The sequence below is a fragment of the Aethalodelphis obliquidens genome, unplaced genomic scaffold (assembly GCF_003676395.1).
Source record: "Aethalodelphis obliquidens isolate GAN/ISIS:26980383/991018 unplaced genomic scaffold, ASM367639v1 scaffold4, whole genome shotgun sequence".
Classification (NCBI taxonomy): Eukaryota; Metazoa; Chordata; class Mammalia; order Artiodactyla; family Delphinidae; genus Aethalodelphis; species Aethalodelphis obliquidens.
The window spans coordinates 84,833,171-84,860,803 of record NW_020837948.1 but is presented as its reverse complement, the minus strand read 5'-3'; the positions used below and the strand labels follow the sequence as shown (position 1 = coordinate 84,860,803).

The 27,633-nt window shown below is 41.2% G+C and overlaps 1 protein-coding gene across 9 annotated transcripts in view; it reads right to left on the bottom strand.

The window, feature by feature from the left end:
• The window catches only part of DAB2 (DAB adaptor protein 2), a 52,918-nt gene extending 27,243 nt beyond the window's left edge, over window positions 1-25,675 (bottom strand). For 3 of the 9 annotated variants that reach the window (XM_027101220.1, XM_027101216.1, XM_027101223.1), the window contains exon 1: window positions 25,205-25,671. The gene's annotated coding sequence lies outside the window, so the exon portion shown is untranslated. Of the gene's footprint in view, window positions 1-25,204 lie in introns of all 9 variants that reach the window. The other 6 variants (XM_027101218.1, XM_027101219.1, XM_027101221.1 and 3 more) reach the window with 5 other exon arrangements.
• Window positions 25,676-27,633: the final 1,958 nt, after the last annotated feature.

Sequence of the window (27,633 nt, the reverse complement as noted above, 5' to 3'; positions counted from 1 at the left end):
TCCCTCCGTAGGAATCATCAACTTAAATCCAATGTTTAAAATTCAAATGCATAATCCTTCCAACAATGTTACAGAATTGTCAGCTGTGCTCATAAAACCTTTGGCAGGTTTTATAATGAACTGATTTTTGGAAAGGCTTTGGGCGTGAAAAAGGGACCTGGGGGCCAAAAGATGCCCTACCATTTCCCGTGACTGCTTTCCCAAACCTAGGCATTGCTGAAGGAAGTGTCTAGATTGCATTAAGCTAAGGGATTTTTTAATAAAGGGGAACAAGTGGGTGTTGGACAACCAGCAGGTCTAGTCCTTCTCATTCACTGGGTTTAGTCCCAGGGACTCTTCTGGTCAAGGACCAAAAACTAATCAGGAAACAGACACACAAGGGATGTTATCATAAAAAAGGGATTACTAATTAAAGTTCAAAAACATATACAAAAGGTCACACGAACAGCTCGCCATCATTTTTGACTCCTTTTTAAGGCCTAATACAGAATAGAAAGTTGTAAATGAAACTATGCTGAGTCAATAAAATTAGCTTCATTTGAGTGAAGATATCTAACTTGGATTTTGGACTTAATACAAACCATGTGGGGACTTGCCCTTTCCATGGCACAAGAATCAGATGACCGGGAGAGATTCTGCAACACGTTTTTTTTGGATTTCTGAGAAGGCTCTGAGAAATGTATACCAGAAGACTGTGTGAGTCATCTTCAGATGACTATGTCCTTTGCACTAGAAAACAATCTGCTATAGTTTATTCAGCACTTAAAGTGATTCATGCAATCACTTTGGAATACTCAGAAGGGACAAATTTGTGTAGGGACCAATTTGGCTGGTGCCTCCTTATTCCTCCTTACCTTTTCCACCAATAGGAGTGTATTGGTATCAGCAATGATTCTAATTAATGATTACAACGTTCTAAAGCAATATCATGACACATGTTTGCCACCTCCCTCCCAGTCTATCTTTTCACCTATTATCCTGAGCAGAGAGATATTTTCTTGGTCAGGTTCAATGCTGGTAAAAGGAATAACTTGAGTTAAGAACTTATTTAACGGTAGCCCCATTCCACAAATGGTAGAGGACTTGTTTTTAATGTTAAGGGGGATGGCACAAACACCTAACCTACCAAGTCCTTAAAACACTTACCCTGGCAGCTCTATGGAATAGACTGTGTATCTATTTTATGAATACTGAAATGGACTTGGTAACACAAGATCAACCACTAATAAGTCGCTGGGCTCAAACTGAACATGATCTGTGTTCCCTTTCCTACTATATATGCTGCTGCACTTAACTTTTTTTTTTTTTAATTCACTGATTTTAACCTGTATTTTTTCAGATGGTCTCAAAGTCATAAGCCCATTGACTTTAACGTATCAATTAACTTTCCGGACAGAGCCACGTAAAATAGACACAGGAAAGCGAGTTAAGGAGAATCAAGAACAAAGCAACATAAATGTCTTTGCTAGTGTCCAGCACTTTGTACAGGTCAGAAATGTGCTTTCTTGTCCTTTGGAACTTTATGCCTGTCTCAGCTGAGCTAATGAACTAGGACATGTGAAATATTAACCTCTAGGGCAGATCTCGAGGTCCAAGAGGGCAGCAAACAGCCTTCACCACTATCTTCAAAGTAGCCTTTTGAGAATAAGGGACCTTGCCAGAAATGATGCAGCCAAGTTTCTGGTATTTGATGTAAAGCTATTCTCCTTTAACTGCTTGACTTTCTATGCTTTTAGGAAGGTTTATTCTTCTCCGCAAAGGCCAAGTTGACAGTAGACAGTAAGATTTTTGCAGCCTATTTAACTGGGGAAATAAGATTATGTTAACACACACTGAAAAGGAGTCCTTACGAGATTTTCTTGTAAATGCTGACGCTGCTGTAGGGGCCTCAGGAACAAAACATGCCTGAGTCAAGGAGGTATACACTAGTTACGCATTTACAGAGAGCACGTATCATTGCTGTTAACCCCTAGGAAGGATGCTGCAGGACTGATAGGACCTATAAAGCTCTGAACCAGAAAATTTTCCCCTATTTTTGGAATCAAGTCAGACCAGAGTTAAGAGTTCCTCAGACAGTTCATTCTGGGTAGAGGTGAGATCGTATAGCAGCTCAGAGTTCAGGCTTAGAAATCTTACATACTTTCACTACTTTCTAGCACAGTGGCTTGAGGCAACTTATCTAATATTCATTTCTCCACCTGTAAAATGGGAACACAGCTTGCAGAGTTGTTATAAAAATCAGTAAGAACTGATGGAGAGACCTCAGTGCCTCGCATACAGAAAGCGCTCAACAAATGGCAGCTGTGATTAAATCACAGCTAGGTTTCATGGACACTGTGTCGTGTAGGCAGTCTTGTGTTGTAGCCAACACTGCTCTTCCACAGCAAGTGTTTAAACGATTTTAGAACAAGCAGGGCCAATAGGTGAACAGCTAGTAAGTAGAAACACTGTTAGAGCCACATCCTGTCCAACTCTGGCTTCTGTGACTAAGGTAGGTCCTGACAGGAACAGGACTGTGGGCATAAAAACTACTCTAAGTTATGCAGAGAGGCCTGCTCTAATGAATCCCGAGTCAAATCTCAGCCTACATCGTTACCACTGGCAGTTGAGAAGGTCTACCTCACACCCCCTGGGGAATTTTACGTGGAGCTCTTAAGACGCTGAAGTCCATGTCACACCCAGATCCGTTAGTTCAGAATCCATGAAGGAAGAGATGCAGGCATCAATATATTTTCAAGATTCGCAGATGATTCTAATGTACCGACAACTTTGAGGTACAGTAGTCTAACTTCCATAATCCTTTGTCCCCTTAAAGAAATACCAAGTGGGTTAGACTACTGAGCTGGAAGAGACCTAGGGAATAATTTGGTCATACCCTTTCATTACAAAGATTAGGGAACTGAGGGCAAGGAAGAGTATATAACTTGTCTAACTGTTAAACAGCTGGTTGTGGATAAGAGTTGGTACCAGGAGAAATCTAGATCCTAAAATGAGACTCTAGTGTCTTATTTCTAGAGATGTACGAGTCAGCTTTTTGTTTTGTTTTGTTTTTGTTTTTTCGCGGTACACGGGCCTCTCACCGTTGTGGCCTCTCCCGTTGTGGAGCACAGGCTCCGGACGCACAGGCTCAGCGGCCATGGCTCACGGGCCCAGCCGCTCCCGGGCATGTGGGATCTTCCCGGACTGGGGCACAAACCCGTGTCCCCTGCATCGGCAGGCGGACTCTCAACCACTGCGCCACCAGGGAAGCCCGAGTCAGCTTTTTTTTAAAACTGTGTTTTAAGAAGGCTGTACAAGGCCCATGATATAGAGACTGAACCAAGAACACCTCCCATTTAGTAGATATACCAAGCCAACAACAAGAAGATAATTTAGCAGAATAGTTTGAACATGGACTTTCATAGATGTTTTCTGAACCAAAACAGAAAAAGGATTTTATGTGGTCTAATGATACATTGTCACTGGATTCTCTTTTGCCTATGTAGCTGGAGTCCTGCTTGGTCAAACTGGCTCATTAATGTTAATTTGGCTGCTTGGAAGAAAGTATTTGGCTAGGTTTGAGATGCAACCCACAGATCAAAGAATTCACATTATTTCAGTACATTCTCTACTATTCAGGGCTTGGCCTTTTAGTGGTTTTTGTTGTTGTTGTTGTTGTTTTTAAAGCACGATAGGAAGTTTGAGTTCTTGAGTTGGCAACTTCCAACTTCCAATATTCTTTTTTTTTTTTGCGGTACGCAGGTCTCTTACTGTTGCAGCCTCTCCCGTTGCGGAGCACAGGCTCCGGACGCGCAGGCTCAGCGGCCATGGCTCACGGACCCAGCCGCTCCATGGCATGTGGGATCCTCCCAGACCGGGGCACGAACCTGCGTCCCCTGCAACGGCAGGCGGACTCTCAACCACTGCGCCACCAGGGAAGCCCTTTCCACTATTCTTGACTCATTATGACCTCTCCTAATTTTGTATTCACCTCCACCCATTTTGTTTTTAAAATAACTTTTTATTAGGAGTATCTCCTAACAGGGCCTAAAGAATAGTCATCATAATAAAAGTGTTTGGGAGAGTTTAAGGCTTTAAGAAGGAGCTTAATGTTATCTGAATGAAGGTCCATTCTCTAGACTGGACAATGCAGCAGATTCACTAGAACTGTCTAAAAATAGCTCACTAGTCTAACTGAAGTATTATTTACCATCAATTTTGCAATCACATTACTTAGTTGTTTCAGTGCCATGACTGTTATTTTGAACACTTTACTAGGGTTAGAAAAAGTAGAATGTGCAGATTCACAATTAGAGTATGCTCTAGCCTCTTGGCAAGCTGGGCACAAGTTAACATGCTTGTATGAACGAAGGCATAGCAGACTGATTCTAGAATCCCTCCTTACACCTAATCAAACTCTAAGAGAGAAAGTACTGTTGGAATATCTCTGCGGTCGTTGGGCTGTGTGGAATTTTTGTGAATACAGACACATGAAGCTTGGGGTTGGATTAATTGGCATGAGAGAGTATACCCATCTCAACTTTAACATCTCAGCTAATCATTCTACCCCAGTTTTTGAGTATGACTTCCTCCAGCTTAGACTGAACAGAATAGGAAAACTGAAATCCAACTTTATCCTTTAGCTCCCTTCTACAAAGGGAAGGAAGTGACATTGATACTTTGGAGATTTGAAAATCATGTTTGTGCCACTGCTTTACGTTGCTAGCATTGGATCATTTGGGGTAGCTGTGGTAACCCTGACACCAGGGACCATTTGGACTGGCTCAACTAGGCTATGGTACATGTGCTCTGTATATCTCGAGCGAGTTGGGCAGGGTGATGTAGTGGGTGCAACTTGACATGGAAAAGAGAATGGGGGATTTCTGGTCTAGTGTGCAGTGTGCTTCAACCTAGATTTACCAGAGCTCTGCATTTGGTGGTTATTGGGCCCTGATCCCCCTAACGATGTGGTATTTGTTCCTTATCTGTTGCTATTGTCCGTTTTTCACTTGTCCCTCAGGAGCTATGTGGTGAAGAGAGATTGGTAAGGTAATGACTGCATCCTTGAGTGAAGTTCATAATATTAAGTATCATCTTGAACTACCTTATTAGCTGCTTCTCTTTCTATTAGTGAGCTACCAAGTCACCTATGGAAGGAGCTAGGAGTGATTCCCTTCAATTCTAGGAAAGGCTATTAGGAATCCATTGTTCTGGGGGAAAGGATAGTGTGGCTTTTGAGGGGGTAGGAGAGGCTTGACAAAGGCTGATGATCTAGTGGGTAAATATGTATACCAAGCCAAGACGTTTCTGGGAAATGGCCAGTGGATTGAAGTGGTCCAACATGGGGTGGTGTGTGTGGGCAGAGATGGGAGGGAGGGGTGGAAAAACTCCTTATGTCTGAGGAACGGGTAGAAGACAAAACGTCTAGACTCAAGACCTGGGCTCAAATGTCAGGGTTCCCATCGAACCCAGCCAAGAAGGTATGTTGGCACTTTGGGCAGGCCTCAGTACCCTGGCTGGTAGGTGATATGTGTGAGCACATTGAATGAGCTGTGTGACTAGAGGGCCTGTGGGGACATGATGGAACTCTGCAGAGCACTTCTCCCCCCACCCTGAGTCACCACTGCAGGGCCTGAGAGAGTAGCACCTGCCTCAGTCACCAGAGCACTTGCTGTAGTGGCCAAACCCATCATGGTTTAGTGTTAGCACAGTAGCTCACGCTGGTGCTGTCATAACGCTGGGAACACCATGCTGTCAGTGACAGAAGGGGGTCCTCACCGAGTCTGGTCTAGTTATGAAGCGATAGTAACTAGAAAGTATACCAAAAAAGCAAGTGGAAGGAATAAGATTCTGAAAAGCTAAACGTTCATAGATAACCAGAATGGGTGGATGGAATAAACCAGTTTTAAAATCTGAGTTTAGAAGAACTCTATTTTGTACTATTAGATGGTAAAGTAGAACACTATACTTCATTCTGCTTCCCTCCCATCCTAAAGGCAAGGGAAGAGAGTATTCTAAGGATTGAACAATTTATATGAAATATTTTAGGGTTTGAAATTAAAAAAAAAAAAAAAAGCCAAAACTACTAACATGGAAGCCTCTGGAATTTTTCTATCGCAGGGCCTCTGAGGCAATAATTTGAGAAGCATTATGATACAAAAACACAAAAACACATGATTTTTACTTTGAATTTGGCATCTAAATGTACAGTGGATATTATGCTTGTCCCTTACAGGAAAATGTAGTCAAAATACCAATGAATCAGAATGAGGGAAAAGGATTGTCATTGCACATTTGATTTCTGGGCCAATACACTGACACTATTCCTACCTTCAATAATCTTCCCTCATATCTACGTGTACTTACCCAGCTGACCAGCAAATACTTCATCGTTTTCATGTCTATCCTTCCCAGGTTACTTTAACATACTTCTACCAAAACTCACCCCTCTTCCTAATTCCAAGCTAGTTTTTAAATAAATCATACAAATGAATCTTAGCAGTTTGTTTCCTAGCATGCACAGTATCAAGTTGTGCTTTCTCGTTCCCAAATGAAATAATCTGAATGACGTCAGCCCAGCCATGTAGCAACACCTAGCACATGGACTTCAGGATACACAGTTTATTCATTTGAGCCCCTCTGTGATTTCACCTATGATGCTTGCATATGTAAATCTTAACTGTTAAACATGTTGCACTTTCTACTTGAGTGCCATTACAATAGTCATCTTGAAAGTCCACGTGGATATTAGAAGAGCTCAAGAAAGCACGTTATTTAGAAGCACCTGCATCTTATTTATTTACTTAAAAAATTTGTTTTGCTTCTGTGTCTGGTTTATTTGAGTCAACATAATATTTATGAAGTTCCAGCCATGTTGTATCTTGTTCATTATCATTGCCATATATCTCATTGTATGAATACACCACAAATTTTATCCACTTTGGAGCTGTGATGAACAGTGCTTCTACGAATATTCTACTACGTATCTTCTGATGCATGTATGTGTGCATTTCTTTTTATTTTACTTTATTTTTTATTGAAGTATAGTTGATTTACAATGTGGTGTTAGTTTCAGGTGTATATAGCACAGTGATTCAGTTCATATATATATACATATATATATATATATATATATATATATATATATATATATATGGTCTTTCAGATTCTTTCAGATTCTTTTTCCTTATAGGTTATTACAAATTACTGAGTATAGTTTCCTGTACTATACAATAAGGCACTTGTGTTTTAAACATTAAGCTATAAACAAACATACACCAGTAGGATTATTTTATGATATACCATATCAGGCCATTTTAAAAGCAGGCAAGTCATCTTAAACTTTCCAAAACCAGTGCAAGAAACACTGCTTGATATTTAGTTTCTTCTTTAATAACCTGGCTGAATTATGTTAAATTCCAACGTGGTTTCCGTTCCTAGGCAGAGCCCCACGTTCATATAATCTTCAAAGCCGTGGCTTGAGTGTTTCTGTATCTTTCTGTAACTCACGTTTCAGAGATGTGCTGTATTTTGGAGAGTTTAAAGGAAGAAGAATCCAGCTGCCTTGTAACACCTGCACAGAGTAGTCAAACTGAGGTGTATGTAGTAAGTGTGTGTAGACAGTCAGGACTTCTTTTTTGTTACATTTCTGTACATAGACCAAAACCATGAAAAATTTATTATACCTATGTAGACCCAACACAAGATGAGTTTAAGTTATTTGATTCTAATATGTTATCTCTGGTTCTGAGTGGCCTTTTCAGTAGAATATGCCCTTTGTTTTCATGTTCAATCTACCCTTAGAGTTGGTATTAACCTTCCATGAGAGACTTTGCCACTGGCTCCTGTTTCCACGTCTGACACAATCTCTTCTAGTTGGGCAAGATATCTACAGCCAACAGGGCATTTGGGCTTCATCTTCAAGAATGACAATGGCCCTGCTAACCCCATAGATAAGAATAGGTTGGGTTTTTTTTAAAACACTTACTGTTACCTGTGTGCTGAATATATTAACTATCACTTTAAGGATTTTTTTTTAACCGTTTAAAAATGAGCTTTTATTGTAGCCTGAGAAAGACGCTACTGCAAAGTGATTAGTGTAAACTGCCCTAAGGAGGAGAAACAGGAAAAAATGCAAATCTCTGAGAAAAGCCTACTAATAAAAACCATAGATTGAATCACCTGGTTAATTTAGTAGTTACTACAGTGAAATCCACAGAGAAAAATAGAAGCCAAAACATAATTCAATATACGAGTCAAAGGATATCTTCATGATTTAGCTGATTTCCCTTAGAGAAGATTTGGTTGTTTTCAAACAAGATGAAGGAAAAAGGAGTCACTTAAAAATAAAAAGGGGGACTTCCCTGGTGGCCCAGTGGTTGAGAATTTACCCTTCAATGCAAGGGACAAAGGTTTGACCCCTGGTCGGGGAACTAAGATCCCACATGCCGTGAGGCAACTAAGCCAGCGTGCCGCAACTACTGAGCCCACACGCCCTGGAGCCCAGAGCACCAAAACTAGAGAGAAGCCTGTGCGCCACAACAAAGATCCTGTGTGCCGCAACTAAGACCCAATGCAGCCAAACAAATAAATAAGTAAATATTTTAAAAAATAATAAAAATAAAAAGGGACTTTCTATTTATTTGTTGAATTTCAGGTTTACAGAGATCCAGGAACCTGATAACCAGCCCTCTCCCCCCACCCGACACCAGTGCTCTACCATGCCGAAGGTTAGGAAGTCTCCAGCATGCTATCTAAAAGGCCAGGGGAACTCGTCCAGAAGAAATAAGCATATAGGCTCATTTGCTTACTTCTTGGTTGCTGGCCAAATTAGATAAGTTAACAGATAAGAAATCCCCAGGTACTTGCAGATTCTGTTAGACAAGGAGAAGGGTGAGTCTGCCAACTTGTTTTCTTGCTTCTTGTGGTGATATATTAATTCTACTCAAGTACTAAAAATTTAGGAGACAGGTTCCAAAATGGTCTGAAATAGCTAGCCCACCTGCTTTGAACTTGTGTGCACACAAATACTCTAAGAAGCTGTTGCATGGGACTTTCCTGGCAGTCCAGTGGATAAGACTCCATGCTTCCAGCTGCAGGGGGCACGGGTTCCATCCCTGGTTGGAGAACTAAAATCCTGCATGCCATGCAGCCAAAAAAAAAAAAAAAGCTACTGCAGAGTGAGATGGACAAAGTGGTGGAAATGCACAAGCATCCTTGAACTTGAACTAAGGTTCACATGCCATCATTATTCTCTCATTTTTTTGGAAATGGTATTGCAGCGGTCCCTGACATTTTTGGCACCGGGGACCGGATTTGTGGAAGACAATTTTTCCACGGAGTTGGGGGGATGGGGGGATGGGGGATGGGAGACGTTTCAGGTGGTAATGAGCGATGGGCAGCGGCAAATGAAGCGTGGCTCGCCTGCCAGCCACTCACCTCCTGCTGTGTGGCCCGGTTCCTAACAGGCTGCAAACTGGTACGAGTCCGCGGCTGGGGGTTGGGAACCCCTGAATTGGACCAAATAAGCACATGGGGATAAGTCAGTGCATTTTTAAACTGAGGGATGGAAAAATTCTATATGGCAGCACATTAACTCATGCTAAATGAAACAGATTTGGGATTTTAATTGCTTCACAGTTGAAGCACCTACATTGAACAATGTATGTAACAAAGTGTTCTAGTTTATCGAAATATCTGTATATGGTTCATTCACTGCAGAGATAGATGAGCAAAGGAAGTTCCAATTACAAGAAAAAATCCTACCACTTAATATCAGACTTTCGCTTATAAAGTCTAAGTAGGTGAGAGAGGTTTTGTTTCATGAATTCTATGCATAAATTCATGAGAATGCAACCAAAATTTTACCTGTTACCATCATGTAAGTCATCACCATTAACTGGTCCTCCCTTCCACAAACGTGTCTAGACATCTACCTTAGGGATCATGGTGTACAATTGGCAAGTCTGGAAGAGTAATTCAGGGAACCTTGTATCTACTAAAGCCTTCAGGAAAAAGCCACCCCTGTATGATTCCAAACATTAACCATTATTAATCTAAAGAAGGTTTCAGGAAGTCAATTTCTATTCCACCTTTGGCAATCATTTAAGTGATTCTACAAATGAAGTTAAAATAATGGAGGTGGTGTTTCAGAGCACCAAGTTAAGAGTTCTTAGAAAATGAAGATACAGCTTACTGATTTTCTTTCTTAGTTGCAATAATCAAAGAACACAAGGAAAGATCTCAAGTATCACCTTAATCTGTACAGATTTCGAAAAGTTTATTCTGGGATTTAAAAAGTGACTTTGAAGGTTTTCTAACACATATATTCCACTGGATTGTTTTCTTAAGTCATTTCTTCTAATATTAAAATCATTCCAGAGCTGGGAGAAAGGGGGAAAAAAATCAAATTTGTACCAGCTGCATAAAAACAAGGTATCTAAGAAAACTGCCCTGGTTATGTCATTATACACCATTTTCAAAGGCTCGAGTCTTGAATATTTCATTTACTGTTTTTCTCTTTTTTTAAAGATAAGTTCCTCGGGCGGCATTAACCAATGGCTTGGAGGAGCCTAGGAAAATGAGATTTTTCTTCCCCAGGTCCAGCATAATTTTTTTTTTTTTTTACTTTTGACCTAGATATTATTTTGCAAGATTGAAGAAGTAATCAGTGTCTTAACTTTATACTTACATGAAGTAATGTTCAATGCAGTATGCTGTTTCCTATAAACCTGCACTGGTAGCCTGATAAACAACTCAGTTTGGGTATTTTAAAAGGCAATAAACGCCTTAACTAAATGAACCATCAATTCATATAGAGGCAAAAGAATTGCTACTTCCCAAAGAGCTTAACAGATTTGAAATGATAAATTTATATACTAAGACAATCTAGTTTCTCTGGCTTTTGGGACTGTAAAGATTCATTTATTAGATCTATGTCTGTGTCTTTTAAAATTTGTTATTCAAAATCATCTCCAGCTGCAGATGTTGTTAGTGTGAGTCTAATGCTGGTTAACCCTCTACTCCTTCCCCGTTAAATGAATTTGACTTAAGTTAATAGTGAGAATACTGTATTGTCTAACAGTTGCACTAAAAACCTGTGAAGTGTGTCTGTTTTCTAGCTCTCAGAGCTTTGGCTAGAAACTGTAAGAAATTAACACAACATTGTAAATCAACTATACTTCAACAAAATTAAAAAAAAAAAGAAATTGTGTCGAGTATTTGCCCTTTATATTGTTATTATTTATAACCTGCCTAGCACTCACAGTCACAAGTATCACCCAATGGTCAAGGCTTGGCTTTAGGGCAAGCGATTGGTCAAAAATGTGACTTACTATGAGGAGACTTTCCCAGAATAAGCAGATGAGATGAGAATTCTTCCTTCTCCCAGGCCTGCTGCATGTACACCATCCCTGTTGGGTTTCATTGCCTTCTTAAGATGACAAATCATGGGGGTGCCACACGGCTCTATAGTTTTAGCATGAGATGAACTAGTAGGCATGGTTCCTTATTGCCGGCCACTTTGCTGGGCTTGCACTGAGACCTCCTGGCCAATTATGAGATGTCATATTTATATTCAACTACAAAAAGGTTTCTCATTAGTCTACACAGCAATGTCAACATCAATGATTCACTGTGAAGGAAATTTACTTGATTCATAAAAAATGTAATATTTAAGCAAGTGGTTTCATTAGCTTTTAGAGCAATCTCATCTGTTCTCTGAACCATTAATGACCTGTTGCAAAATTCTGTGTCTGCTAAGTAATTGACATTTAAATACTTGAGGAAAACATGAATGGATATAAGTGATTAGATAAGGCCTTCATTTGTAGCTTCCCTTTACGATCCCTGTGATATATGGTCATTAAATAAAAGGAACTTCAGTAGGTCTTTGAAGATTTAGATTCACTCCACAGTGGCATCTGCTATTTTCTAGTTTTATTATGTAGGCATTTTTAGCATCAGAGAATGCAATTAGATCATTTGTTTCCTTAGCTGAACTCTATAGTCCTGTGCAAAGACAAGTCTTTGAAAGCCACTATTAAGTTCCTAATCCAATCTTTATTAAAAAGACTCAATATTATGGACCAGGAGGTTAAGACAAATCCTTAAAAAAGTAATGATCAAGCTTTGCTATAACCCAACGATGCCTTCTACTGCAGTAAAACTTGAAGTTAGGAATATGTTTATAGTTTTAATGTTTTGTTCTTCTCTTCCAGTGTGGATTATTACAGGATATTGAATATAGTTCCCTGTGCTCTACAGTAGGACCTTGTTGTTTATCTATTTTATATATAGTGGTTTGTAACATAGTTGTAATGTCTTTAAAAAACAGAATGTGATCCTTAAACTATAGATGTGTGTAGACAATGAGTTCCACCAAAGAAAACACTGAGAGAAACAACACTAACATGCTTTCTCAGTCTCTCTAAGGTAAGCAAAGTTTTACTTTCAGGACTAATTATCACAAGTAGGATGTGAATAAAATTTCTTTCTCAGGGTCATTCTCTCCAGCGTTGAGGTTCTCTAACTGAAATTTCATTCTACATTTGCACCTCCACCTAAGAAATCCCTTAGGAGTCAAATGCCACCTCGGTTGACTCTCCCTTTTTTTTTAAAATAAATTTATTTATTTATTTATTTTTTGGCTGCATGGGGTCTTCATTGCTGTGCGCGGGCTTTCTCTAGTTGCAGAGAGCTGGGTCTGCTCTTAGTTGCGGTGCACAGGCTTCTTTTTGTGGTGGCTTCTGTTGTTGTGGAGCACGGGCTCTAGGCACATGGGTTTCAGTAGTTGTGGCATGCGGGCTCAGCAGTTGTGGTTCACGGGCTCTAGAGCGCAGGCTCAGTAGTTGAGGCACACGGGCTTAGTTGCTCCGCGGCATGTGGGATCTTCCCGGACCAGAGCTCGAACCCGTGTCCCCTGCACTGGCAGGTGGATTCTTAACCACTGCGCCGCCAGGGAAGTCCCCACCCCTGTTGACTTTTAAGAGCATGTCATCTGTCTCACACTGTGCTCAGTCAGTGTGACTCTACAGATGGTAAATCATTGGCTACCCCAGAGTTCGCTCTGAAGCCATGCTAACAGAAAATCAGAAAGGCCTTCAAATACAGGCAGCTTTGTTTCATATGTTGTTGAGAGCATATGGGGTTTGGTGACGGATCCCTGCTCAAAGCCATTACGATTTAGAGACTGGAAACAAAGTTAGCTCCTGAACGCCAGGGGTCAGTGCCAACAAGTCAGTTCATGTCATAAATCTACATCCCTACTATGTGCCAGGCACTCTTCTAGCGCTTGGGATATGTCAGGGAGCAAAATAAAGATCTATTCCCTTATAGGGCTTACACTCTAGCAGGGGAAATCCTTAAAGGGATTATAGTCTTTCAGAAGGTGACAGATGCTCTGGAAAAAGAGCAGAGTAAAGCGGGTTGGGAGTTCAGGGTTGGGGATGGCTTTAATAGTTTTTTTAGGGGGGTGGTGGGATGAATTGGGAGATTGGGATTGACATATATACACAAATACGTATAAAATGGATAACTAATAAGAACCTGCTGTATAAAAAAATAAATTAAATTAAATTCAAAAAAAATAGTTTTTTAAGAAACACAGAAGGAATACCAACGTTTTAAAAGTTAAATTTATCTTCATCCCTTTCTGACAAGAGTAGAAGCTGAAGTACGGAAGTTAATCAACCCCCTCAAAGTCACATGAGTCTAATATCTATGCTTTTAATGTCTTTGTTTTAGAACAATACAGGCAAAAGAGAGAATTCATCTAGTTCTTCAGATAGGTGGAATGGGTGTTAGCCAGAAAATACTTTTGGGAAAGAGGAATTGATAGCAATGGGAAAAGGATATTTATGGAATCTTGACTAGAATACCAAACCCGTGCTGGGTTATATGATGGGAAAAGGTTGAAAAGTAGGTCAGACTGGATTAGGGTGGGTTAACAGAACTCTATTTTGTCTAGACGGTGCTGAGAAGACTTTGAGGTTTTGAGCAATGGTGTAGAGGTCGGGGTGGTGACAAATCTGTGTGTGGAGCCGTGGTATCAAAGAGTCAGATAGCTTTGTAGTATGATAGTTGCATGAACTTGCCATTTTGAGTGATTCAAAACTGCCGGTTTCTTTCATTTAATTACTTGGTTAATCTTTTGGAAACAAAGCCTTTTAACTGAAAGGTTAAGGTCTAACAATCTCAAATGTCAGATTCAAGGTTATCCCATCTTGCCGAGCTATGATGCTTGGTGACCCTCAAACTTCAAATAAACAACATGTCCTAAAGGTGGCTTAAAAAAAAAAAATCAAAGGCCATCATGTCTTATAACTTTCATTCTAAGACCCTAGAAAAAGAATTCCCATAACGTCAGTTTTAGAAAACCTTACGTAAGTATAATGATATTTGAAATGTGAGCGACTAAAGGAACTTGTAAAAGGGAGCTATTGACTAAAGTAGTCATGTCATTGTAGCTCCTTGCTTAAAGCAGAACAGATAGCATTTTCCCATTGTATATATGCTTCTCCGTATAACTATTGAAAGACTAGAAGGAAGAGTCACAAGGAAATGCTGGTCAAGAAGGGTGGCAGTAGGGTGAGAGACAGATTTCTGCTTCTTATACATTTAGAATAGTGATATTAGGGTGACGTGTGCCTTTCCGCATTTTTAAAATTAAATTCCTTAGGGATGTACTAATTTGTCAGATAGCAATATTTAAAATGTAGGCAAATCTGTAGTCTTACTTGGGCTAAAGACAGAATCATAAAGCTACTCTAGTATCAGTCACATGAAATTAAACTCAAAAGCTAAGAGAACCTACAAATTGAACTTGAACATCTCTGCAAGCGTGCAGAACGCTGCTCACAGAAAGCTTTCCACACTGTCATCTTAGACTTCGTTAAATGTTTACTTGTCCAAAATTGTTGAGAAAAGCTCCTGATATATTAAAACAAATGAACAGTATGTTTTGAATCAATTGCTCACTGGGGTTTGAAAAAACTCTTATGCTAGCGTTTTCAAAGTTGATCAGAGTACGGTCTATTGCCTATTTCCAGACTGGTTTTCTTGGATCCAATGGGGTCTGTGTAGATAGGAACAAGTTGGCAACCTAAGTTAAGAATTAAAGAACCTAATTTGTATGTTCAGTACAGCTGCACATACAAATTTAAAAAAGCAGCTTTCTTTGATCTGAGCAGAAATTGTGTTAAGTCAAAGGGATAACCTTAATTATTCGGTACTGAGCCAAAGGTTTCATCTATTTTCTCAATTTTTATTAGTTCTTTAGTAAATAGTTTGGTAGATGCTCTTAAAAGGAGAAAACAGGAGGAGAATAAGAAGTTGTCCTTGGACAACCTGATGAAATACCAGGTTGAAAACTATTCGCCACTATGATTATTATTGGCCCTTGTGATAATATCTATTGGGTTAGATAGATGTATGAGCCATGATGAATACTCCAGTGGCAGAAGTTAAACCAAAGGCTTGACCACACCATGTGGAGAATTTCAGTAACAGCTTGTTGGCTTTTCTCAGGCCCTGAGCAGATATAAACTAGAGGAACCTAGGGGTATTGCTCATTATAAATAACCTTAAAGTCAAAAAAAGACTCAAAACTATTTTGCTTATACCAACAGATAAGGCAAGCTGAAGTTCTCTGTTTTGCTCCCTTTACAATAAATTCCAATTAACGCTGCAGATGAGAGTCGCTTGAGTCACTCATTAACCTGGCGATCTGGTTAGTGTTTACCAAATACCTACTGTGTTCCAAGCACTGTATTATGCTGTATATACAGTGACAAAAATAGATATGGTCTCTACTCTCAAGGGGCTTACAGTATAAACAGGGGAGAGAGAATAAGCAAGTAATAGTTACAACTGCTACTAAGTATTTCAGAGGAAATGTTTCTGATTAGGGTAGAAAGTTTCACTGCCATTAATAACGTTTAGAAGAGAAGGCAAAATTAGACTACTTCAAGGAATTCTATATATTGTTTTCTTATTAATATCAACCACGGAAAGATGAAAATTTTGTCTTAAGGGTTTAATTACCCTCTTCAATAGCCAGTTTTAAAATGATGACATTTACTTAAAACATTAATTAGATGGGAGATATTTACATTAAATATTTGGGAATCTCCTATAATAATATGGCAATCTGGAAGACCATCTGTGTGACAGAGCCAGTGGGAGGAAAAAATCTTGTGATATGCTAGGTTATGAAGGAATGTCAGTGATGTTTCCTGCAAAGTTATTTTAAAATCCAGAGTTCTGAATCAACACTCTTTTCATAAACACAGGAAAGAAACATATGCTCACTTGGCATCAGTTTTGCCACTTCAGGAGTACAAGCAATTCAGAGATGACACAAACCTCTATATTCTAGAACCAAACATGTTCTGTGGCACTCTTAATTACCAGATTTTTCTAAGAGTACAACAGGGTCACTTTCAGATCAGGCCAAACTACTGAACTGTGGATTTAAATGAAGCAATATTTTGAAAACGTAACCATGGGTCTCTACTAGTGGCTTTAGTTATTTAAGGAGCACTACCTAGTTTACGAGAGGATCAGCAAGAGAATATTAGGTAACAATTGGTTAAGGTTAGCCTTCATCAAGAACATGGACTTTATTATCACCCCAAATAGTAAGGCGCTCAACAAGTGTTGGCTGCATGAAATATAAGAATTTGGATCCTAAAACAGAGCACAGTTGCATCCATTGTTTCTGTTAAAGACTTCTTGTATACAAAGCTGAAGATTTCTATCTCTATACACTATCTGGAAACTGAAGTACAGATTTTCTTTTGTTCATGGATATACCTAAAAGACCCACAACAGTATTGTCTGTAGCTTAGAATGAAGCTAAGATTTTATCTTAGACTGTTCACATATCTACTGAATCTGGCAAACTTTCGACCCTCTATTTTCCATAATTACCCTTTATTTCCATACCTCTGCTCCCTCTCCACCAAAAAAAATTTTTTTTACTTAGTTCCGGGATTCCTCCCCAGTCTTGCTTCATCGCCATTCCGACGAGTTCCTGCTTCCAAAAAAGCTATACTATCTTGTGTCACGTACCTTGTTCCTGACAATTAGCCAACTCTTAGTACAGTGTTATATTTTTTATACACACAGCACAGGTATTTCATATTTAGAATACTTGAAGCAAAAAAAGCTCTTTGTGGGATTAATTCTCCCTTCCATCTTCTCAAAAGGATCCAATGAGAATCTAAGTTGTAAGAGCCTCTAGTTGTCTCTGACCCACTTTCATGGCTGACTTCTTGTAGTGGCGCCCTATCAGACCTCAGGGTCTTCCTGATTTTGTATTAATCAGGCATCAGTGTTCAATTCCTCTATTTACAGTCAATCTGAGATGCAAAGCCTTATATATTTAGAATGCACAGTAGATATATACATAGCCACCTGTTGCCTGGAGAAGCTGATCTCTTCCATTTACCCTGCACACACACACACACACACACACACACGTGTGTGTGTGCACACACAAGTACACAGTGCCTTCTCTTGTTACCTCCCTAGCCTGTAATACTTACTGCCTTCACCTACTTAAATTCCTACCTGTCATTCAAAGTTCACTCAAGATGTGTTGTCTTAGGTCTTCACTTACCTCTCACCGGCCCTACACTTCTCCACACTTGACCTATTGTTGTCCTCTGATTCCTGTGGAACTCTTCCCTTAACTCAATGAAATTCTGAGGTCAGGGAATCACTTACCCTACTTTTCTAGCCCCCATGCAGTCTGGTAGAAGGAGTGCACTTAAAACATTAGAGGTAATACACAGTTGCAATTTGTTCCTTAATATAGAAATCTTTACCTTGCTGATTTTCCATGAAAGAACAGGTCTTTCTTCAACTGCTAAGCAATCGCTACTCAAACTCCTCCTGCCAATACAGCCAGGTTAGTTGATCTGAGTCAGCATTTTGTTTTCCGGATTTAATAAAGAGATCTACCGCTTAGCAGATAAAGATCTAAGTCCTTGCCCTGACATCCAAAGCTCAGTGCAGTCCATCTCTCCTTTCCAAATGATATCACCCCTTACCTCTCTACCACCTGTACTTTCTCTTGGCCAAACTGGCCAATCAGTGTTCTTTGGGCATACATCTGCATGATGTACTTAAGAGCTTCTGCCTAGAATGCATTTTTCTTCCTACCTTTGCTGATTTGACTTCCACCATTCCTTTGAAAGCCAAATCCATCATCACACCTGCGTCCTTTTCTTTCTGTACCACTCTGTGCCACTTAATTATAATAAAACCATACGTTAGTTGAGCGGTTGTCATTTTCTCTGAATTTCAGGTAGGCAGCAACTGTTCACACTTACGTGTTCCCTAGCAGGTGTTAGGTAAATGCTTTCAGCCAACTTTCAATTACAACCAGTGAAAACTTTAGATCACCTGGACAAATCAGAAACCCCAAGAACAAGTTATCAGGCAGCCGAGCAAACATCTATGCATCAAGATATCCTTCAGAAGACAGGCTGGACATTGAATAAAACTATCATTTCAATTCAAGTACACGAATTCTTCTGAAAAGCCTTAGCTATAGTTGAACCTTGGTCCAGGCAGAAATCCATATTAAATCTCCTTATCGTCAACCAGCTATGGATGGAAGAGCCTGTTCTATTTGTTTTCTACTTCAGAACTGGGATTTTATTTAAGATATCTGACTTCAGAAGCAAAGGGTAAAAAAAGAAATCCCAAAACAAAAACAAAAAATAACACGACCACCACCCAATGCTGATGTAGTGAAGCACAGCTGGCATTTTCCTTTTAGGGAGGTTTGAGCGCCTACTGTGTGTACCATTCCAACTTCTGATCTACAAGTAAGTTACACGTTTCTCATCTGGGTTAACATTGTGCCCCAAACCCAGACTGGTTTGGCATTCTTCATAGGACTACGAGAGCCCTCTGACAAATAGCTGAACACATTTGGCTTATTTCTGCTGCCCTAAATGGTAACAAAAAAACACGTTAGCATCTGCGTTACATATTATAAAAGATTAGAACAGCTCTTGGTCCCTTAGTGGGAAACTTCAAATATGAAAAATAAATGAGATCCTTTGGGTGAAATGTTTAGAACAGGAAGGCAGCTGTACCCAACACGGATACATTAGTGAAGATATTTTTAACTTTCCAGTTACTTGGGCATGGATTAATTCTAGACCTCAGGACGACTCAACTGTCCTGCCCAGAGGAGGTTTAAGTGGTACCTTAAGAATTAACATCTGTGTGCCTGTACTTGTTTAGGAACCATGGCCACATTTTCCTGCTCGAACTTCACATTTAATAGTTTCATGATAGGTAAGAAAGATGGTCTCATTTTCAGCCTGAATGTGTTCATCTCTAGATTTTAGCTTGCCAAAAGACCACAAACAATGAGAACAAGACGATTTTCCAATATCAATTTAGTTATTTCATTGAGAATTATAGTCCTAGAGCAGGTGCACTTCTGAAGCAGCAGCTCTGAGGAAGTTGTTTTTTTTTTTTTTTTTTTCATGGCTCCTCCTTTAATTTTAGTTTGGAGGCAACTCGTTCTATTGACGGAGAAAATGAAGCTCAGTTGTTATATTCCTCGCCTTCAATAGCAAAGCTGGGTTGTGGACACCATCATTTGTAGTTCAAAGCCCAAGCTCTTAACCACTAACCTATGCTGCCTCTTCAAAGCCAGAGCTCCAATTGTCTCCTTCTAGATCACACCCTTGTATCTTTCAGTCTAAGGCGCGATCTCTGCTAAACACCCATCTCTGATGAACACTGGTCATTCTTAGGACTGTTTTGCAAGGAGGGTGGGGTGACTAAGGGTCAGGGACTAAGAAATGGCCGTGCTGTCATTCCACTGCAGGAGTAGAGTCTACATTCTTTACTTCACGTAAAATAGAATTTCTTCTAGACTTCCTTCTAGACTTCTATTCACCGGGAGTTCTTCCGTTGCTAGCCTAGCAACATACTTCATGTGACAGGTGTTTACTAAATATTTTGACAACCATCAAGATTTGAATCATAAAGCTTCACGCTTGAATCCTGGCTCTACCACTTAATGGTATGACCTTGGGCAGGCTGATATCTATTGATCATACTGGAGTTAAGAAATGGAGATATCTTTTCTACCTTAAGTGATTTAAAGTGAAAGTCAAATGGGAGAATGGCATAGTACTTCATAAACCATAAAGCGCTATAAAAACTAAGTGCAGCAGATTCATTTACCATGATGGCAAGGCCTACATCTGCACTCTGGGCAAGGCATGAAAAAACAAAATAAAAAGTTTTATAGGTTAGAGAGAACCATCTGGTTCAAGAGTAATGATGTAGTTTACGGAAATCTTTTTAAAAAGAAGCAACTGGGACAGTCTTCTAATAAACGGAGATTAATTATGTTTTTTTAAAAACCCCAAAGGGAAAAGGATTTGGAAGCGAACTGACAATATAAAACTAAGGAGTAGATCGGTTTTCCTAGAATCAAGAAAGCAGTTATGTGAGATAGCAGGAAGAATGTCAAGGTTTGTGCTTTTTCATCTTTCTCAGATTCAGTTAAACTGAGCGATGTTTAAATGCTTTATTATTTCCATGACTGTAGGAATTCAGTTACTTTGTTATGCTTTCCACTGAACAAGTGAAATCTGAAAGTTAGTCTTAGATCACGTGAAGGGCTTGCTGAGATACAGCTGGACGGCCCTACTGCTCACATCTGCTTTAGTGGATGTGGCATGGGAACCCAGAATCTGCATTTCAAACAAGTTCCCAAGGATGCTGATGTAGCTGGTCCGGAGACCGCACTCTGAAAGCTAGTCTGAGATGAGTGCTTTCTAGCTGTGAACAATACACTCTAGCTAACTACGTGTCCAATCTTGAAAGAATGAATGAATCTGACTGTTAAATGAGAACTTACACAGCTCATCGGTTACATAAAGTTCTAAGTCTGTTTCAGAATAACACTTTGTGTCACATTGCTAGGGAGAAATAGGGTAGCGTTTTACCCAGAGAAAACATTAAACTGTAAATTCCTCACCCAAATCTCTTCCAGGTTGGAGAACATTTCAAACCCAGCTTTTCCAGTATTCTTACTTCCTAACCTACCAGCTCCATGGTTACCTAAAAATATAAGTGACAGCCCCAATGCATTCTGCCTCACCGTAGCTCCCCTGCCCTGAACGCTCACTCAGCCTGCTCTGTTCACTCAGAAAGAACTCTTACTAGTTTAAAGGAGTTAAAGGTCACTTGCCTCTAGCTAGCTTAGGGGCTAAGTTATAAGTTACAGCAGCAGAAAAACATTAACTGGCTTGCTCTGTATTGAGCCAACAGCTTTTATGTTCCTGAAATTTCATAAGCCATAATGTTTGTGTCGTGATGATGTAAGAATTAGCAAGAGCTGGACAATTTGGATGATAGTTTTGGATGAAAATAACTTTAGAAGAGAAGGATGAGGTAGGTAGAGAGGAGATTCTACCTCACTTAATAAAAAAAAAAGTAACTTCCATTTTTAGACCAGGAAGCAGTTTGTTCAGATTCTGCTTACCCTAGAGTGACAGGCTTCCTTCCAAGGTAGGAGAAAGATTCGGGAAGGGGAGTAACGGTGGCAACCTGCCCAGCTACGTGGGCAAGGACAGCATGGGGCCCTGTGTACTCAGAAGACTTTTTATTTCTAGCCTAGTCCCTCAGTTTAGTTCCCGTGGTCCTCTCCCTTCCCACTTCCTTCTGCTATAATGCTGACTTCAGGCAGAAGGATTGCTCCTTCTCTGTAGGGGGTCTGGGGATAGGGGGTGGGGGGAAAGACTTAAATGAGACCAGAGGAGGTCAGCTTGACCAAAGCAAACTGCAGGCTCCAGGCAGAGAACAGAGAGTAACGCCCAGGCGGTTTAGCGTTAAGCGCAGCAAACTCCCTGGCTTTGTTAATACTAAGTGCTTAAGTGCTTAACATTTTTCAGGTAGACAGGCGGTGTCCAACTTTGACAAAGACATGCCCCGTTCTGCATTTAGTTTTCACAAAGATACATAATTCACTGGTTCAGGGGGCAACATGAAAACAAAACATCGGAGTAAACTATTCTAAGCATACCGGATTAACAGTCTTCCCAACAAACCTGGGGGTAGGTATTATTATTCTCTCCAGATAAGGAAGCTTAAGGTCAGAGAAATGATGCAATTTGCTCAAGGTCACATGAGCAGCAGTGCTGTCCCTGGGATTTGAACTCAGGCAATGGGGCCCCCGAACCCACACTCGCGGCCAAGCAAGGTGTGAGGTGGAAATGGCCTGTGTGCCAGCCTTTGGTGTCCACACGCAGCGTCATGTGTTCCCCTCACCAGAAATCAGCGTACTCTTTATAGGAGGGGGCTCGATGGCCTGCTTTCCTTCTGAGTCACAGGATTAATCCAGTCAGGAAACATTACCATGAGTTAGGTTACCCTTAAATACATAGATCTGAGGTTACAGCTATTTCGGCTAAATGTGATTTTGGCCAACCCCTGTGCAATCCAGTGGCACGGCTTCAACTTTAGAATTACACAGCAGCGCCAGAGAATTTTCAAATACCACATCCTGTTCCTCAGGTGTTTCATATTTCGAGTCGAGTTCTCATTCTGGTTCTGCTTGGAGTGTAGACAGCCTTATGCCTTTGGTCAAATACCAAAACCTCCCTAACTGGTCCAGTTTCAAGGCTTTTTCCACCTGGGGAGGCATCTTCTGCTTCCCCTTAGGGCAACTTAACACCCTGGAGCTCTGTCTTTGGCAGCCTTCTCAAGTATTTCAGCATCCTAGGTTTGTCTTTAAGAAAAGCATTAACTAAATCCTCAAGTCACTAGAGACTGAGGAAGGGAAACACATGGAAACTTCAAAACTACCCAGGTGAAAAGTATCATGGTAGCAAGTGTAGGCTTACAGACATATGAGGGTAGAAAGAGAAGTGAAGCAGCCCATACTGGCTGTACCACCAACAGCCCAAGTCTCCACAAAGCCTCCTGCTGACCAGGAGCCGTGACCAAGGCTTCCGTCTTCCTGCTCTCTAAGTCTTCAGGTAATGGGAGGCATGGCCGAGCAGGCCAATAATATCACCCCAACCAGCTGGTCAGCAGCTTCCAGGGGTCCCTGTACCACCTTCCTTCATGCCAACAAGTGTCTTGAAAGCAATTCCCTTCAACCCAAACAAGGTGGCTGAAATCCATTCAACCTTTTGGGCAAGGCAAGACATAAGACCTATGCACAGGAATTTGGACTTTTAGTTGAATCTCCAACTATAAAAAGTCTTGAGTGGAAATGCAGAGCCTGGATTCTGTCCTTAACAGTGAGGCAAGGCTTTGAACAAGCGCTGTGGCTCCCTTCCTCTCTCACATCCTCAGGAGAAGATCAGCTGTGTCCAAGATCACCAGAATGGCGACTACCTATGTGTCACAGCTCAAAATTGGAAGACGTTCTCCTACCATCTACTTTAAAACGGAGGAGGGTATAGCTTAAGAAGAACTGGTTGCTAGGGCATCCATTTGGAGTTGGGAGTGGGAAGGGAAGGGGAAGTGAAGTTAGTCATCACCAACAAGAAAAAGAATCCAGTCTGCCTTGGGAGGATACTGGCTAGGGATTTAGAAGTAATCTCTTCCAGAAATACACATTGGAAAAAACCACTAGGCCTCCTTTGTGCTTTCTCAACAAGATTGCACATTGCATTAGGTGTACCATTGTTTATTAGCACATACGTAGCACTTCAACCAAAAGGATCCTTCCCCAAAGATGAAGGACAGCTCAATCTCAAATACTTCTGAATTCTCATGGCAATAAACCTTCTTGCAGTATCATAGAGGCCTATCTCCCCTCAAGGAGGGAGAGACAGAACCTGGGGGCGTAGGGGGCAGGCACCACGCCCAGAGAAGAGTAGCCTCATCAAGGTCTGGCTGCTGGTTTCAAAAGCCAGGTGGAGGTGTTGCAGAGCGTGGAGGCAAGCCATTTGGTAGCTGTCAGGCTCTCCCGTTCCCAGCTAGTCCCTCCTGCCCCAACAGCCAGTAGATGCTCCTGTGTGGGGAGCAAACCTCAAGCCTGCAGGAAGATCAATGACATACCCCATCAAAGCCATTCCAAGAGCCTTATCGGACCTCTTGAGGGCATTTCTGCAGCTGCCTTCTTTCCTCAGCCGTTCCTTCTGTTTGAGTTAGCTCTGTCTTACCTCCCTCTCCCCCCTTGCCCTGCTTTGCCTGATTAGGGCCAGAAATTTTTTCATTAAGTCACTTTATAGTGCAATAACAACATTTACTATTCATGAAGTCGCCCCTCCGTAATTGTTAAGTCTTTCCATGTGTCTGGAAGCTTATTTCGGCTCTTCTCATTTTACAGAGTGCCTCTCTTCCTTCCAAACACAAACTAAAAAGAAAGAGGATAAGGTGGGGGGAGGAGGGGAAAGGATGGGGTGCAGATAACATCCAGATTCTTTAAGTGTTTTTAATCCAGTTCGATTTCCCTTTGGACTCAGAGGGCTCCCTTCTAAAATTGACTGCGGACCTGAATTCCAGGCTAAGAATTAAGTCAAGAGGAAAGGACGACAGAAACAAATAACAGAGTCAGCTCTAGGCTTATGAAACCCGCTATGTTGACTGGGGCTCCAGTCAACCATTCTTTTTTTTCCCCCTTTTCCAAAATTCTTACTTAATCTTTCCAGATTACAACAAGCAGGCAGACACCACTTAAACCCTCAGAGTATTTCAAACAAGTTTGTTCAGTCTCTTGGGCAGACACTTTCTTAAGAATCGGGTGTAAGACAAAGTTCACATTTTGATGCCATACGTTGTCAGTCACCGGAAAAAAGCTTCTCGCGGGCACAAACCAGGTCCCCAGCCTTTGTCACACGGCAAAAATAACCCCCCTTGGAGGAGTTAATTAGGCGGTCAGCCGCCACACCAGCGTCGGATCCGGGCTGCCCACAGAGCTTTTAAACAAGCATACACACACACACACACACACACACACACACACACACACACACACACACGAGGCGCTTGTTAAATGTCACTAGTTGGACATCTGGATTCCGACCCCAAAGATAAACGCATTTCGTGGGAGCATTCCTCGGATGTCAGGCCACAAAACCGCCTTTTGCCCAAGCAAAAGGCGTCTCCTTTCTAAGATGCCCCAGCAGTCCCAGGTCTGCATCCCAAGGCGGAGCGGGAGGGAAGCAAAGGAGGGAAAGAGGTCGCCAAAAATGGAGCCAAAGGGAGGAAGGATCGGAAAGCTACTCACAGGCTAGCTAGCGCCTCCGCGATGCGAGCATGACTTCCCGGTGGTGCCCGAGCCTCCTGGCTACCGCGCAGCCGACACGGCGGCCGCGCTTAAATAGCCGCCGGCCCGGGAGCCTCGGAGCCGCGGGCCACTCCCGGCGAGATATGGTTCTAATCAGATGCTGGCAGCTGAGGACTCCCCAGGAATGCGCCGGGATGTTTTTGCTGCCTGGGCTGGGTAACTCCCCCTCAACGTGTCTGCTGAGTCTTCCAAACTTAACTGTTTATTAACTCGAGCTGGGGCCGCGCAGAGGAGCCGGCTCCCGTGGACTGGGAGCCCCACCAGCGCGGGGCGATCGCCCGGAGCCCAGCGAAGGGGAGGAGGAAGGAGTCAGGGCGCCGTCCGGAGCCCAGACTCGCGGGGCTGGGGACAAGGGACAGGGGAGGGTGCGCTTAAGGACAGGAAAGGGAAACTCCGCAGGAAAGGGGTGGGACCCAGCGACCTTCATCTCACAAATTCCTTCTCTGCGTTGCCGCTTCCAGTGATGTGGCGTCCCAAGTCATCCTAACCCGGTAGGGCCCTTTGAACAAAGGGCTGCCTCTACTCCTGACTTTCCTGGCAAGAAGCAGTGGATGCTAGCTCAGATCTGCTGTCGCTACAGTTGCACGTGTGATTGCCCCCTTTAAAGGAATTCGTGTCTCTTTCACGGCAGATGTGGGTGCACTTAAGTGCACCAATTTAAATTGGTGGGTAATCTGTGTGTATATGTAAAACATACTGTATTTATGCATGAAATATAATCCTGTATATACAGATATAAAGACAATACTCTCTATGAAATGGATATAAACAAAAACATGCACGCCTATATAACCTAACTAATTAAGCTATATACTTGATATAAACAGAGAGATTATATACTGGCTTCTCCCACAGTATGGGCATCCCTGGGTAGACACATAACATGACTTTATCTGCAGTGATTTCTATAGTGTTTCCTATACTTCTAAGAAAAATCTGAAATATGAGAAATAAAATGTTTGAAAATAGTGACATACAGTACTCAGCAGTAGAAGGCACTCCATGGCGTATCTTAGTGGACCTTAACAAGCTGGGGATTCATCTTCTCCGTATTTTAAAATCATGAACACTTGTAAAACATCCCCAGAAGCTTTGTTGATTTCTAAGAGTTATGAAATTATTCTTGTGAAAAGTATGTCTATGTTTCCTTCTTTTTTTTTTTTTTAAGTCCGAGACAGTGTGTACTAAATGTGAAAACAACTAAATTGTGACTTGGATGGGAAGGGGTTATTGATTTTATTGAGTAAGTAACACAGTGGATTTGCATTTTACCTCTGGAAACTGGGGGTTCAAATCAGGCTCATGGGACACCAGATATGTATTTTGTGGTCCCAGCCTAGATCCGACTGCAAAACCACGTAATTTGGGACAGCTCAGTGTGAGTGACAGTCCCTGCTCTCAAGTAGGTCAGGCTTGGGACAGCCCTGGAGCCAGGCGTGCAGAGCAGCAAAACCTGTCAACGATGAGAATACTACCTCTTTTGACCTTTACTCTTTCTGCCACCTGTCTCATCCCCTCATACCTGGGGAGGTAGAGGTGAGGAGGGTGGTGCTGACAGTTTTCAATATTCCTCTGAGGTAATTTGCTATTATTTAAAAAAAATGACTTTGTGTGAATGACAAGAGGTATACAAAATTTAGTCTTGGGACTGTATTTATAACATTTGTGCAGAGAAATTTATTTATTTATTTATTTTATACCACATTCTGTGTTTTGTTTTATTATTTTTTTAACATCTTTATTGGAGTATAACTGCTTTACAGTGGTGTGTTAGTTTCTGTGCAGAGAACTTTAATTTTGGTACATCTTAGGACATAGTGCTTTATTTTTAAGATCCAGAAGTACAGAGGGTTGGTTTCCCTTCCAAAAGCTAAGTAGCTGGAAAAATGACAGCAGATTTCAGGCAAACAGAGGCTTTGACAATTTGCAGAAAAAAAAATGGGTCTCTCTTTTAAGCTCACTATGTAACACTTTCTCAGAAATGACCACCCACATCTTTTTTTTTTTAATCGAAAGACTCTTATCAAGAAATGTTGACTTATGTTTGCTCTACCCCACCAAATGGAAGGGATTTGTCTAAGAAGCCAGAGGAAGAAAATGATTTCATCTGCCATAACCTGTAGTTTCAAGAGAAGGTTTTGGATGAAAACAGTGCATTTGTGAGCAGTGGGCTCACACATACAGCTTGAAGTGGACAGCTGTCATTTTACACAGATATCTTAAGAGTCAACAGTGGAGAACTCTGATTGGACTTGAAGTGTGTTTTTATATCTCTAGGGCTCTGATATTACTCTGGCAGTAATTCAGTGTCCTGCTCACATTAAGAAAGAAAGAAAGAAAGAAAGAAAGAAAGAAAGAAAGAAAGAAAG